This window comes from Cherax quadricarinatus, chromosome 5, assembly GCF_038502225.1.
Source record: "Cherax quadricarinatus isolate ZL_2023a chromosome 5, ASM3850222v1, whole genome shotgun sequence".
Classification (NCBI taxonomy): Eukaryota; Metazoa; Arthropoda; class Malacostraca; order Decapoda; family Parastacidae; genus Cherax; species Cherax quadricarinatus.
In genome coordinates this window covers 14111258-14117475 of record NC_091296.1, presented here as the reverse complement: position 1 = coordinate 14117475, position 6218 = coordinate 14111258, and the positions used below count along the sequence as shown (strand labels likewise).

Genomic DNA, 6218 nt, shown 5'->3' with positions numbered 1-6218 from the left:
AAAAGATGTTACATCATAAAAAGTTGCTTTGGTTCTTTGTCGCTCATGCAACTTTTGGTAGATTCTTAACCCTTTGACTGTCGAAGGGCCCAATCCTGAAGTGCCTCCTGTTGCAAAATATTTGATTTTTTTTTTTTTTTTTTTTTTTTTTTTTATGAAAATGTTAAGATTATTTTTCTGAATGTTTTAGTCCCCCCAAAAAATTTTCCCATCAATACTTACCGAGATATAGAGTCCTGAAGTTTGCTGAAATTAATCTGCGAGCGGCAACAGCGGCGACTGCCGCTCACCCGGTAAACTTTGGTTTACTTGTATTCGATGGTTTCTTGTTTTTTTTTTTTTTTTTTTTACTATTTTATTTTTTCACATAACTTTTGTGGCCTGTGAGACCAAATTATTGTGCAATGTTCAAATATACACTCGTTGAATGTAACACAATTACAGCAAAAACACTCATCATTATGTTGCTAAAACTTGTTTACACAAACAATGTAAACAAATGTTTATTAAGATTGTACATATGTATATATATTATAAAACAATCACATACATGTACATGTTTATTTATACACACTCATCTGAGTTTTCTTTGATTTTATCTTAATAGTTCTTGGTCTTATTACTTTTCCTTTTATATCCATGGGGAAGTGGAATAAGAATCTTTCCTCTGTAAGCCATGCGTGTTGTAAAAGTCAACTAAAATGCCGGGAACAATGGGCTAGTAACCCCTTTTCCTGTGAAGATTACTAAAAAGAATAAGAAGAAAATTGTCAAAGTGGGAAGTCTGAATGTGCGTGGATGTTGTGCAAATGATAAGAAAGAGATGATTGTGGATGTTATGAATGAGAAGAAGCTGGATGTCCTGGCTGTAAGTGAAACGAAGCTGAAGGGGGTGGGAGAGTTTTAATGGAGAGGAATAAATGGGATTAGGTCAGGGGTTTCAGATAGTTAGAGCTAAAGAAGGAGTAACAATAATGTTGAAGGATAAGCTATGGCAGGAAAAGAGGGACTATAAATGTATTAATTCAAGGATTATGTGGAGTAAAATAAAGATTGGATATGAAAAGTGGGTTATAGTAAGCATGTATGCACCTGGAGAAGAAAGAAGTGTAGAGGAGAGAGAGAGAGAGATTTTGGGAAATGTTGAGAGAATGCGTGGGGAGCTTTGAATCAAGTGTGAGAGTAATGGTGGTTGGGGATTTCAATGCTAAAGTGGGTAAAAATGTTATGGAGGGAGTAGTAGGTAAATTTGGGGTGCCAGGGGTAAATGTAAATGGGGAGCCTTTAAATGAGCTATGTGTGGAAAGAGATTTGGTAATAAGTAATACATATTTTATGAAAAAGAGGATAAATAAATATACAAGGTATGATGTAGCACGTAATGAAAGTAGTTTGTTAGATTATGTATTGGTGGATAAAAGGTTGATGGGTAGGCTCCAGGATGTACATGTTTATAGAGGGGCAACTGATATATCGGATCATTATTTAGTTGTAGCTACAGTTAGAGTAAGAGGTAGATGGGAAAAGAGGAAGGTGGCAACAACAAGTAAGAGGGAGGTGAAAGTGTATAAACGAAGGGAGGAGGAAGTTCGGGGGAGATATAAGCGACTGTTGGCAGAAAGGTGGGCTAGTGCAAAGATGAGTAGTGGGGGGGTTGAAGAGGGTTGGAATAGTTTTAAAAATGCAGTATTAGAATGTGGGGCAGAAGTTTGTGGTTATAGGAGGGTGGGGGCAGGTGGAAAGAGGAGTGATTGGTGGAATGATGAAGTAGAGGGTGTGATAAAAGAGAAAAAGTTAGCTTATGAGAGGTTTTTACAAAGCAGAAGTGTTATAAGAAAAGCAGAGTATATGGAGAGTAAAAGAAAGGTGAAGAGAGTGGTGAGAGAGTGCAAAAGGAGAGCAGATGATAGTGGGAGAGGCACTGTCAAGAAATTTTAATGAAAATAAGAAAAAATTTTGGAGCGAGTTAAAAAAGTTAAGAAAGCCTAGGGAACGTATGGATTTGTCTGTTAAAAACAGAATAGGGGAGTTAGTAGATGGGGAGAGGGAGGTATTAGGTAGATGGCGAGAATATTTTGAGGAACTTTTAAATGTTGAGGAAGAAAGGGAGGCGGTAATTTCATGCACTGGTCAGGGAGGTATACCATCTTTTAGGAGTGAAGAAAAGCAGAATGTAAGTGTAGGGGAGGTATGCGAGGCATTACGTAGAATGAAAGGGGGTAAAGCAGCTGGAACTGATGGGATCACTACAGAAATGTTAAAAGCAGGGGGGGATATAGTGTTGGAGTGGTTGGTACTTTTGTTTAATAAATGTATGAAAGAGGGGAAGGTACCTAGGGATTGGCGGAGAGCATGTATAGTCCCTTTATATAAAGGGAAAGGGGACAAAAGAGATTATAAAAATTATAGAGGAATAAGTTCGAGTATACCAGGAAAAGTGTACGGTAGGGTTATAATTGAAAGAATTAGAGGTAAGACAGAATGTAGGATTGCGGATGAGCAAGGAGGTTTCAGAGTGGGTAGGGGATGTGTAGATCAAGTGTATACATTGAAGCATATATGTGAACAGTATTTAGATAAAGGTAGGGAAGTTTTTATTGCATTTATGGATTTAGAAAAGGCATATGATAGTGGATAGGGGAGCAATGTGGCAGATGTTGCAAGTATATGGAATAGGTGGTAAGTTACTAAATGCTGTAAAGAGTTTTTATGAGGATAGTGAGGCTCAGGTTAGGGCGTGTAGAAGAGAGGGAGACTACTTCCCGGTAAAAGTAGGTCTTAGACAGGGATGTGTAATGTCACCATGGTTGGTTAATATATTTATAGATGGGGTTGTAAAAGAAGTAAATGCTAGGGTGTTCAGGAGACGGGTGGGATTAAATTATGGAGAATCAAATTCAAAATTGGAATTGACAGTTACTTTTTGCTGATGATACTGTGCTTATGGGAGATTGCAAAGAAAAATTGCAAAGGTTAGTGGATGAGTTTGGGAATGTGTGTAAAGGTAGAAAGTTGAAAGTGAACATAGAAAAGAGTAAGGTGATAAGGGTATCAAATGATTTAGATAAAGAAAAATTGGATATCAAATTGGGGAGGAGGAGTATGGAAGAAGTGAATGTTTTCAGATACTTGGGAGTTGACATGTCGGCGGATGGATTTATGAAGGATGAGGTTAATCATAGAATTGATGAGGGGAAAAAAGGTGAGTGGTGTGTTGAGGTATATGTGGAGTCAAAAAACATTATCTATGGAGGCAAAGAAGGGAATGTATGAAAGTATAGTAGTACCAACACTCTTATATGGGTGTGAAGCTTGGGTGGTAAATGCAGCAGCGAGGAGATGGTTGGAGGCAGTGGAGATGTCCTGTCTAAGGGCAATGTGTGGTGTAAATATTATGCAGAAAATTTGGAGTGTGGAAATTAGGAAAAGGTGTGGAGTTAATAAAAGTATTAATCAGAGGGCAGAAGAGGGGTTGAGGTGGTTTGGTCATTTAGAGAGAATGGATCAAAGTAGAATGACATGGAAAGCATATAAATCTATAGGGGAAGGAAGGCGGGGTAGGGGTCGTCCTCGAAAGGGTTGAAGAGGGGGTAAAGGAGGTTTTGTGGGCAAGGGGCTTGGACTTCCAGCAAGCGTGCGTGAGCGTGTTAGATAGGAGTGAATGGAGACGAATGGTACTTGGGACCTGACGATCTGTTGGAGTGTGAGCAGGGTAATATTTAGTGAAGGGATTCAGGGAAACCGGTTATTTTCATATAGTCGGACTTGAGTCCTGGAAATGGGAAGTACAATGCCTGCACTTTAAAGGAGGGGTTTGGGATATTGGCAGTTTGGAGGGATATGTTGTGTATCTTTATACGTATATGCTTCTAAGCTGTTTTATTCTGAGCACCTCTGCAAAAAGTGAGTATGTGTGTGTGGTGAAAGTGTTGAATGAGGATGAAAGCATTTTCTTTTTGGGGATTTTTTCTTTTTTGGGTCACCCTGCCTCGGTGGGAGACGGCCGACTTGTTGAAAAACAAAAATGTACAATCACTGGACACTTTCTAGAAGTGCTGCAGGTTGTGGAATTCTTCGAAACATGGGTATAAGCACAATGGTGTCTTACACTCCTCGCACATAAAACGAGTGTGTCTGCGTTTTTGTGGGCGTTTTGTGCTATGTCCACAGACACAACAACTCTTCTGAGCATTTTTCTTGGCAGTAGTAGCAGGCAGTGGTATGGGGTAGTGATCACCAGGCCTCAGACGAGAGGACATGTGTTGATAATTTCGTGGGTGCTGGTCTATTGCAGTTGTAGTTTCTTGGTACTTGAATATTATTTGTCTGATGACTGACAAACAAAATTCACCATATTTGGGTATCTTCTTGGTCTTCAACTTATTTTTTTATCACAATGGCCGATTCCCACCAAGGCAGGGTGGCCCGAAAAAGAAAAACTTTCTTCATCATTCACTCCATCACTGCCTTGCCAGAAGGGTGCTTTACACTACAGTTTTTAAACGGCAACATTAACACCCCTCCTTCAGAGTGCAGGCACTGTACTTCCCATCTCGAGGACTTGAGTCCGGCCTGCCGGTTTCCCTGAACCCCTTCATAAATGTTACTTTGCTCACACTCCAACAGCACGTCAAGTATTAAAAACCATTTCTCCATTCACTCCTATCAAACACGCTCACGCATGCCTGCTGGAAGTCCAAGCCCCTCGCACACAAAACCTTTTTTACCCCCTCCCTCCAACCTTTCCTAGGCCGACCCCTACCCCGCCTTCCTTCCACTACAGACTGATACTCTTAAAGTCACTGTTTCGCTCCATTCTCTCTACATGTCCGAACCATCTCAACAACCTTTCCTCAGCCCTCTGGACAACAGTTTTGGTAATCCTGCACCTCCTCCTAACTTCCAAACTATGAATTCTCTGCATTATATTCACACCACACATTGCCCTCAGACATGACATCTCCACTGCCTCCAGCCTTCTCCTCACTGCAACATTAATCACCCATGCTTCACACCCATATAAGAGCGTTGGTAACACTACTCTCATACATTCCCCTCTTTGCCTCCAAGGACAAAGTTCTTTGTCTCCACAGACTCCTAAGTGCACCACTCGCCCTTTTCCCCTCATTAATTCTATGATTCGCCTCGTCTTTCATAGACCCATCCGCTGACACGTCCACTCCCAAATATCTAAATACATTCACCAACTCCATACTCTCTCCCTCCAATCTGATATCCAATCTTTCATCACCTAATCTTTTTGTTATCCTCATAACCTTTCTCTTTCCTGTATTCACTTTTAATTTTCTTCTTTTGCACACCCTACCGAATTCATCCACCAGTCTCTGCAACTTCTCTTCAGAATCTCCCAAGAGCACAGTGTCATCAGCAAAGAGCAACTGTGACAACTCCCACTTTGTGTGATTCTTTATCTTTTAACTCCACGCCTTTTGCCAAGACCCTCGCATTTACTTCTCTTACAACCCCATCTATAAATATATTAAACAACCATGGTGACATCACACATCCTTGTCTAAGGCCTACTTTTACTGGGAAATAATTTCCCTCTTTCCTACATACTCTAACTTGAGCCTCACTATCCTCGTAAAAACTCTTCACTGTTTTCAGTAACCTACCTCCTACACCATACACCTGCAACATCTGCCACATTGCTCCCCTATCCACCCTGTCATACGCCTTTTCCAAATCCATAAATGCCACAAAGACCTCTTGCCTTATCTAAATACTGTTGACTTATACAGTGGACCCCCGCATAACGATCACTTCCGAATGCGACCAATTATGTAAGTGTATTTATGTAAGTGCATTTGTACGTGTATGTTTGGGGGTCTGAAATGGACTAATCTACTTCACAATATTCCTTATGGGAACAAATTCGGTCAGTACTGGCACCTGAACATACTTCTGGAGTGAAAAAATATCGTTAACCGGGGGGGGTCCACTGTATGTTTCACTGTAAACACCTGGTCCACACACCCCTACCTTTCCTAAAGCCGCCTTGTTCATCTGCTATACCACTTATAACTCTTGCGAACACAGTCAGCAAACCCAATCTGCATGTCACATTTGTCCACTAAGTGCATATTGAGGTTGTAATCTATCACAGCTGCAGGTTTTACAATGGGTTCATTGGTCTCTATTCTGCTTGCCAGTGTGTACCATTTCGTGTCGGTGAACTGATGTCAGCAGTGTGACAT

General features: G+C 40.7%; 1 protein-coding gene across 1 annotated transcript in view; it reads left to right on the top strand.

Annotated features, from left to right (window-relative positions):
• Window positions 1-6218, top strand: part of mbt (serine/threonine-protein kinase PAK mbt) — a 558896-nt gene that overhangs the window by 502246 nt on the left and 50432 nt on the right. The gene's annotated exons all lie outside the window — the stretch shown is intronic.